The sequence below is a fragment of the Egretta garzetta genome, unplaced genomic scaffold, assembly GCF_000687185.1.
Source record: "Egretta garzetta isolate BGI_Z169 unplaced genomic scaffold, ASM68718v1 scaffold72, whole genome shotgun sequence".
Classification (NCBI taxonomy): Eukaryota; Metazoa; Chordata; class Aves; order Pelecaniformes; family Ardeidae; genus Egretta; species Egretta garzetta.
This window is the reverse complement of record NW_009259032.1, coordinates 2,488,458-2,497,829: the sequence shown is the minus strand read 5'-3', so window position 1 is coordinate 2,497,829 and position 9,372 is coordinate 2,488,458. Positions and strand designations below refer to the sequence as shown.

At 42.8% G+C, this 9,372-nt stretch overlaps 1 protein-coding gene across 1 annotated transcript in view; it reads right to left on the bottom strand.

Annotated features, from left to right (window-relative positions):
• Nucleotides 1-9,372, bottom strand: part of UNC5C (unc-5 netrin receptor C) — a 166,868-nt gene that overhangs the window by 33,142 nt on the left and 124,354 nt on the right. The gene's annotated exons all lie outside the window — the stretch shown is intronic.

Below are 9,372 nucleotides of genomic sequence, written 5' to 3'. Positions count from 1 at the left end.
GGGGCAGAGTGTGAGGAGTCCTCCCCCTGAGGAGGAAGGAGCAGCAGAGACAGCGTGTGATGGACTGACCCCAGCCCCCATTCCCCGTCCCCCTGCACCACTTGGGGAGAGGAGGCAGAGAAATTGGGAGTGAAGTTAAGCCTGGGAAGAAGGAAGGGGTGGGGGGGGGGAAGGTGTTTTAAGATTTAGGTTTTATTTCTCATTATCCTACTCTGATTTGATTGGTAATAAATTAAACTGCTTTCCCCAAGTCAAGTCTGTTTTGCCTGTGACAGTAATGGGTGAATGGTCTCTCCCTGCCCTTCTCTCGACCCATGAGCCTTTCGTTATATTTTCTCTCCCCCGTCCAGCTGAGGAGGGGGAGCAATAGAGCTTTGCTGGGCACCTGGCATCCAGCCAGGGTCAATCCCACTACACCAGAGCAAGAAAAGCTCCTTTTTGATGATGAAGTTTCTTTCTGAGGCATCATGGGGCAGATTATATTGTCTGTAATATCTATTTAAAACTTTATTTCACAGCAATGATTGCAGTCTCATAATTGCTTTTAGAAATATTATGTTCTTACGTTCATTTATTTGATTCTTTGAGGCAAGTTCACCTATGTGTACTCTCAACACGCATACTCAATCTTTTGTAATAATTGCTTCCTACTTCTACTAGTGTACTCCAGGTACTGGCCATAAAAAGTCAGGCACGCAACTTCTGAGGGCTTGAGTGAGTGCTCAGCAAGTCTGGGCATGAATTTACAGTACCCTAGTTACTCCCCACTTACTTCCCAGACGAATGCTGAGGCCCATATTTAGTCAACCTCAATTTCAGCTATAGCCTTATGCCCAATATTTCCTTCGGCAAGATGTCTCTGGAGACCAAGAGGCAGCCAGCAGGAAATACAAGGTACGAGGACAAGGTGGAATTTAAGCTGGCTGCATCTCTGAATGCCTTTTTGCCTCATACTCAAATCCACTGGGAAAGCTGAGGACGTCTCTCTGCACTTCGTGTGCCCCAGCATGTTCTCAGGGGAGCCGGCATGGGGCAGCATGCGTCCCCCACCTCTGCATCACCCCAGGAGCTCGGGCTCACCCGTGCACAGCCGGAAAGGCCATTCCTCTCTCCTTACGTTGCATTTCAGCTAGCAAGTTTTGCATTCAAGTCGTGCGTCATTCCTGCCATGTCTGAAGTGATCTAGCAACTGCCTCTCAGCTGGCAAAAAAGGACTGGATTAGCTGAGATATTATTGAAAGCATTCTCTCCTCCCAGGAAAATGGAAATCCGAATTCCAGTCTTTTCAGCAAAGTAAACAAGTGTGGTCCTCAAATACTCTAAAAGAAATTTACCTCATTGCAACCTCTCCATAGGCCCTGTTTGTCACAAATACTTATTTGCATCTTACAAGTTTGCACAGATTATCTTACTGATAACTACAGAGAGCATCCTTGCAGCTACATAAGAGTGACACCAATTTCTTCAGCAGAAATGTTTTGTGTGTGTATTCAAAGGCACGTCTATTGAAGAGTTGGATGAGGCGAGGATACTGCTTGCTGCTTCCATTAGCCTCGCAAACCAACGTGCTTAGTAAAGTGAGCTTGATTTTATTCTCCTGCGTGTTCTGCAAACTGAACCAAGCACCCAACTCCAGCCAACTGTTTCTGTGCAAACATAGACTGGCTTGCACAAGTATCAGCCTGAAAAACATGTGGGTTTTACACAGAAGGAAGGCATGGCCAAGGCGGAAAGGTCAGGGGCTGCTGAGTGAGATGCCATGCGTTTGAGTCACGGGCATGCCAATTTTTTGCTGAGGGCCAAGAGTCACAGCTGACCAGCCTGGCAGTAGATGGATATGTGGCCAAAATAAAGTCCTTGCTGAGGTGACGGCAATACACAAGCTATGCTGTGGTGGTCATACAACCCTGCTTGCTGACTGTGTGTGGGCAGGCTTCCCTGGCTGAAGCTAGCAGAGACCTTACCTTGGGTTGACTTTCAGCATCCCAGCCAAGCTGGCAACCCCAGCCATCCGCTGCTCAAACGCCAGCTCCATTCACACTTGCAGATTAAGCGCATTTGTCGGAGATCACTCAAACGTGGCAACTACAGACACCTTCTGCCATTTGCACAGGACTTTTTAGAATAAAACTACTTTTAAACAATCCTTTGTCATGAAAGCGCTCTTCCAAAAGGCAGGGGGCATTGCAGTGGCAGCAGTAAGCGGAAGGCTTGCAACCATGTGCTGGTGGTGGTGGCTGGGCAGGAGGTAGGGTTATTGCCATGCTCCTGGCACAAGAGCGCAGGTATTGCTTTAGAAAGTTGGCTTTCACACTGGTCCCTCTGACTATGCCTTCAAACAATGAGAAAGGACATTTTCATCAGATAATGAAGCAAACCTGCTGGGATTAGTAACTGAAATAATGAAAAATGACTTCCATCCTCTCTTCAAAGTAACTGCAATGAAAAGAGATTTTTCTTGTGGGTTTTTTTTTTTTTTTTCCTCCTTGTATCAACAGCGCTGCTTGGCAAGTACCTGAGGGACTTCTACCAGGATCATCAAATTTTTAACGAGGGTGAATTTAGAAAGGTGCTGGTGGGTTTGACTCTGGGAAGGCTGCTGACTCACACTCGGAGCAGCTGGTTTCACAGTGAGCTACTCGCTTTGAGAAAAGTAATTTAAGCTTCCTCCTACAGCTTGTTGGGAAATGTACATTTTCAAAGGGGCTTTTGATGTTTTGTTGTGTAACTTACTGCTGGATGAGTAAAACAGTAATAATCATACCTTACTCTTGCATAGTCCCTTCTATTTGAGGCTCTCAGAAGCTTACCAAAAGGGGATATTTATTTCCCTCATTTTACAAGTACCTCACCCTATGTCATACCTGGAGAATCAGTGGGGGGCTTGGGTTAACGCACAGAAATTGCACCACTGTAATTGCACAGTAAATGCATTCATTAAAAAGCCTTTAATTAAATTGATGTTTCTCCATGCATTCTACTTTATATTCCACTTTAGGCTTGTAAATACACTTTTTGTCCCTGTGGAAGTGCTTCTATTAAGTGTTAAAGGTGGGCTTTTTTTAACTAACTTAATTACACTCACACAAATCCCTTCTACAAATGCAGATGTATCATTAGAAAGGCACATTACATAGGCATTGCCTATTCTCTTCCTATAAAGCATGTGAAGAGCAATTTAAGCACCTTTATAATGTTGTAACACACTGGGAAAAGCAAAGAGGGGCGTATATGTCAGATTGCCCTGAAAAGATAAACCAGTCCAATGTTGGTATATAGAAAAGACTTCAGCAGGCTCTTTATCAATTTAGTTTAACTGAATTCCAGCGTCAGTCGCGCTTGCACTGATTTGGGGAATTGTGTCCACTTAACTAAATAGATTTTGAAGCTCATTTCATTAGTTTGGTGCAGTTAGTGAAGGCAGATGATCCTCAAACGCTGGAAGGCCAGTCTGAGCGTCCTGGTCCCACATGCCTTGCTCTGACCTTCTGGAAACGCGTTTGTGCCGAGGCCCCAGGAGACGCGGCGGCGGGTCTCTGCGGCTGAGCGGCCTCCAGCCTGCCTGCGTGTGCGGGATGATCGCCCGCCTTAGGGGGGTAGCTCTGACAAATGTCAGGCTGACCCTTTTTACAGCGTGAATTCATCTGCTGTGGTTTGGGAGGAGTAAATAAACCTTCTGCCAAGTTGGGGGAAAATGAAGCATTTGGGATGGGAGAATCTCAGACCTATGAAAGATAATTGAGCAGAGATTATGGCACTGACTCCCCTGAGGCTGAAATTGGAACAGTGTCACCAAATAGTCCCCAAAATAACTTTTCTAAGCTCTCTTTTTTTTCCGCTGGGGAAGAATCTACCCCCCTCAGGAAATTCATGGGCATATATACACACACATGGTGCTCAGATTGGAAACTCAGTATCGTGACCATGGGCATCCTGAAATCCTGTGATGATACCTAGAAAGCCCTGGGAATATACTGCCTTGGCCTGCGAACTGGCATATTTTAAAGACAACTTTTATTCCTGTGTTATAAAACACTAGGTCATGGCTTCATGCAGAGGGAACTTTGTAACTGCCTCCCCTTTTTGGTCCTTAATAGATTTTGCTAGCTTTCTAGTCATGCTGAATTTGTATTAATGGGTATCAATTTTAGAGTTAATTGATCGGATTATAAAAATATTTTACTCTGTTGCTTGCAGAAAATAAAACATTCACATAAGAAAGAAAGAAAACCTCCCAGTCTTCCATTTGTATTTTCCCCAGCTACTTTGTCTCTTCCCAGCAAGTAGCCAGGTGAGGCAGTGAAGTAGCTGAAGGTGATCCTTCTGGGCATTTATTTACTAGGGTTTATACAGTTTGGGTCATATTTACAAAAATATTTACAATTATCCTGCAAAGAAATTGCTTTCTACCATTAGCTGCTGAGGTCACAGTTAATGATACATATTTTGAGACTGCATCAAGGTCAGTGAGAGTTGGAGGCACGCTTTCATTTAATAAAGTGAAGATTGCATAAAGCATGCTGTAACTGCTTGTTTCTTTAATGCATCGTATTTTAATCTGGCACCACTTGCTTCTAATCTATAAACGCTCTTTACCCTCTATGTAGAAGTTTCAAAAGGAGCTAAGGTCACGTAATTACGCGGCCCTCTAGAAAGCCTAGCCACATGACATGTCTCAATAACATCCTGTGGCAATGAACTCAACAGGTTGAGCATAATATATTGTAACAGCGCTTTTCTCCCTTTTGGCTCCAAAGTCAATGCCCTGAAATAGCCTACAAGAAAAGAAGAGGCCACTCATTCAACAGCTGCTTTTCTTTCTCTACTTTGATGGTTTTATCCAGTGTAGCGACACTGAAGTAGGAATAAGTTCTTGCTGGCAACAGGCTCTGAACCAGAGAGCTATGACAGCCAGATGAACAGAGACTAATTCTCACATGTAGATGCCTGAGATGTGAAGGACGCAGTTCTTAGTCGATTTAAAGCAGGTACGCGGTGCATACATTGCGACATGAGTGTTTGCCAGAACCACCCTTTGTTTCTCTATGATACACACACGTCAGACAAGCTCCAGTATTTAGTAACCCAAAGCCAGCAAGCTGGTAATTTTTCCCACACCAGTCCCAAACAACATGCACCCAAATGCTCTTAATTCCCACAATGAGGTCTTTTTTTCAGCATTAATCTAGTTATCTTCTTCTTTCCCCAGCTCCAGTGCCTCAGAATTTTCTTTAAAATCTTTGGGCTTAGCTGAAATTTTCTATAATCAGTCTCAGTCTCAGAAATTATCCTGAAAAATTCAAGTCAAATTATGCTAAGAACGTTTTTTTGGGTTTTTTTTTAGTTTGGTTTGGTTTTGTCGATTTTTGAGTTCAATGGATTTCAATGGGTAAAAAATAGTATATACTGCTGTTTCCAAAGTCCAGGTTCTAGAAACTCAATTTCTTTCCCCTTTCCTGTAAAATGCCATTCTCAATAAAAAGACAGCCTGAACCGAAATTTTGTAAAACTCTGCCCTCCTCAGAAGAGACATCCAGCAATTCTAAATTCTGAATTCCATCTCAAAGAGACATTTTTGAGACAAAGAGGAAAAAAGGCACATGCCCCTGCAGCATTTGCATTGCCGTGACTGTGGGAGTGACCTAGCATTACTAGTCCTGTTTCCATCTTATGCCTCCTTTCGCCTTACCTAGTTTACCATTACCTCTCAGCAATCCTACAGCTATCACCAGCTTGCTGAACTCCTTCATTATATCTAAAGGAAATTTGAGATGATCAATACAGCGCGCAAAGGCTCAAAGCTTTCAAAAGAAACTTCCAAAAGAGACTTTTGAGAGCTTTCAAAATGCGAACTCAGATGCATTGCAATGCTGTAAGCTTCCATCTAGTCCCTGTGATGGACAAGCAGTCGTATTCTCATGTTAGGAGAAGGAATTTAGGAGACTTAATTTGACGTCCTGGAGTTTTGAATTGCTCCGTGCAGGTCCCACCATCCAGAGACTGCGACTGCGCAAACTTCCAGTATTTCCTTTTTTACAAGGGGGCAGATTTAATGGTACAAGAGCAACCTTAGAGTAAACCCCATAATCTGACTGTTTAGTAAGGCTTCATGTTCACTTAACATATTGCTAATGAAGATTTACCACAGGAGAAATATTAACAATAATCATTGAATTGTAATTGCTGTTAATTGTTTCTCTCCCCTGCTATTTCCCAGGAATTCTAGCATATAAAGAAGAAGATGTGATATCTTATACCTTATTTGTGGTAGTTAAAAATTAAACAAAAACAACAACAAAAAAAGTCCCTGGAGCTGCAGAAAGTCTCAGACAGAATGTGCCCAGCTGCTTCCTATAGTTGCTATTCTAAAGAAAGACCTTCATGTCTGCAGTAATGATGCTGAAGGTCAGATATCATATCAGGCATCCCAGAGATAATGCACAGCAATTTATTTTCCTTCTAAAGGACTAATTATTGGCATGTTCGGGGTGGGCTAACAAACAGGGAGCTCGAGCTTTTGTGACTGATTATTTACTTGGGTATTATCTCAGATCTTTCCTGATCGGGTAGGTTAAATGGGGAGTCTCTCTTGTTCTGTCCTTGAACAGGAGTTTATGATATTCTATAATTAAGATTGCAACAATGGTTTCATTTTAAATTAGATTCCTGACATTTTGTTAGCATTGTTAGAAAGGTCTTGCTTGAGTTTAAACATGCATGTCATCTGTGTGGGGGTGGGGGAAGATGGAAGAGTAGGATAACTCGTTGCTAAAATTTGATGTGGATTAGAATAGGCAATTTTGACATTATGCAATCTTTTACAGTTAAGGACTTTGACCTTTTGGCTAAATCTTTTGTCAGTCTTTAGTATCTTAGAAGCACAGAACCTTAATGTTGGGTTTGTTATGCGTGTTTGACAGCAAAAGTAAACACATGTCTAGCATCGCAATTTGCTAGATTGTGTATTTGCAAAGTCCACGTTTGCCATGGCTGAATGCTAAATAGACTTCCTGGGGTTTGCTTTGTTTTGCAATTGTAGCGGGACAAGAGCAAAATGGGTTACAGGGAGAGCTGAATCAAGGACATGGGGCAGCACTTGGAGAGGGGACACAGGGCAAAAACAAGATGAAGGAAGGGACAGCTGGGAGGGGATCTAGAAGTGGGATCGAAACTGTTAGGACTGCTGGGAAAAAGGCTTGTGGAAAGCATGAGTTATCCGCATGGATGTTCAGTGACACATATCGAAATCTTTGGCAGGTCCACAAGCTCACAGGTAAGGTGACTTGTATTCTCTGGCTTTCTGGCTTGTAACCTCAAAAATCCCTGAGACGACAGAATCAGCTCAGCGTTCATTTCCCAAATTACAGAAACTTCCTTCCCCAAATTACAGAAACTTCCTTCCCCAACATGAGTTTTCATTTAAGGATGCTGCCAATGTTTTTCTTCGTCCTTTATGTAGAACACAGATTTAGAAATAGAGTGCTGAGGTTTAGTCCTGATCCTGTCACTGACTCCCTGATGAGCCTTGGGCTGCTCATGTAACCTCACTCGGCCTGACACCTTGCCAGGGAAGCGAAAATCATGACACATACCCAACATTGTACATGGTAAGGAAAACACAAACGCTCATTATTGTCACTGCATGGTTGGTGTTTTTTCCACGATGAAGTGAATGTATCAGTTAGACTTTATTATAAGCTTGCATTTTTCTTTCATCTGAGTAAATTTTTTTTCAACGTGCAGAGGAACAAGGGAAGAATAAAAGAAAAACCCAAAAGAATTAAGAACGAAAACTATAGATGGACAAAATTGGGGGTTCTCTTCTCTCGGCATGGCTATAATGTTTTTGAATTAGCTGAGATTTTTCAAAACAGCCTCGAGATCTTAGAGCACTTGACTTTCATGGAAATTACTGTGGAGGTGGCTTTTTCTGAACTGACTGGGGTGAGACACAGCGATTTCAGTGTCCTGGGTTCTGCCTGTGGCTCTGCACTTCTCTCAACACTTCCATCTGCTTCGAGCAGTAGGTTTTCTAAGCAAGAGCTCTCAGTTGCAGAGGGCCCACCAGAGTGTGGACGCTTCTCAGCTGGGGATTTCTCCTGCCGCTACAATATAAATAAAGATGAGTCATAACTCTGAGATGTGTGCATAAACTCCCCTGACTGCTACATCATTACATAGTAGTTGGGTTAAAAACAGAATAACGCATCGTATCAAATAACATTACAGAAAACTTCCTCTAGGAACAGATGAATGAAACGCCTCCTGCAAGGGCTTGGTGAAACAGGCCAGGTGGCTAAATCATTATGCTGACAGACTGAACGTATTAGAAGTTCTCTCTTGACCCACATGCTCTTAATAAAAGGTTTTATTTCATTCCTCTGCACACACGGGCTTCTGTTGCAGCCTCCCTTGAGAGAGCTTTGCTTACCTCCTGGAGCCTGGAAAACATTCCCCTGCTCTTTGCACACTAATCTGCTCTGGAGGACCAGAGGTCCTCATCAAACTGCTCTGCCCTCTAATTCTTCCCTGAATGCTTGCTTTCAAAACAAGCCAAAAAGGGAAATGAATGCTTATTCCATCAGAGGTTCTGGCATGTTACATTAAACAAGCAAGGCATGTGCAGAATATATATGTTTCGGGAAGAAAGAGATGTTAGTATCAGGTTAATCTTGCTTTCTACTTGAGATCTGTGTATAAACAGGCATGAGACTGGAAAAGGGCAGTGGTTAACCGTTTCGTGCACAAGCATGACAAACCGCATTTTTTCCACTCGCTTAGGCACTACCATTGCGAGAGGGAACCTTATGAACTTCAGACTGCCTTTCAGACGAGGACTTCAAAGCGCTTGGCAAATATAGATTTGCTGTCATCATGTCACATCAATTCACTCTCGACCAGAAGGCTGCCTGGTTTTAACAAGGAATGGAATTACTAGTCTGATAATAACATCTTCACCATGGTATAGGTGCCTTTTTCTCAAGCGGTGTATCTGCTATTTGAATTTCCAAGTACTTAAGCTACATGCACGGAGAGAACTAAAGTGACCCGAGAGTGAGTCCAAAGTGTTGTCTGTATTGACGGGTGAATCTTTTCATCCATTCTTTGAGTGATAGTAGCACATCTCAGCCTTTTCATGCTCATTTATTTAAATCCAAAGCAACAAAGGGAAAGTCCACATTGGATCCGATGCCACTTGGCAATGATTCACAAGTGGAAATTTCCTTTTGGCCCTACTCAATGACGGATTTGTATTCCATATTGTGAGACTGTGAACAGTTTTCACTACACAGAGCAACCGTACTATTTATGTAGCTATATAATCCATAGTCCTCAAGCGACATGTGCTTTGGCATTACCTCGCTGTTGTAA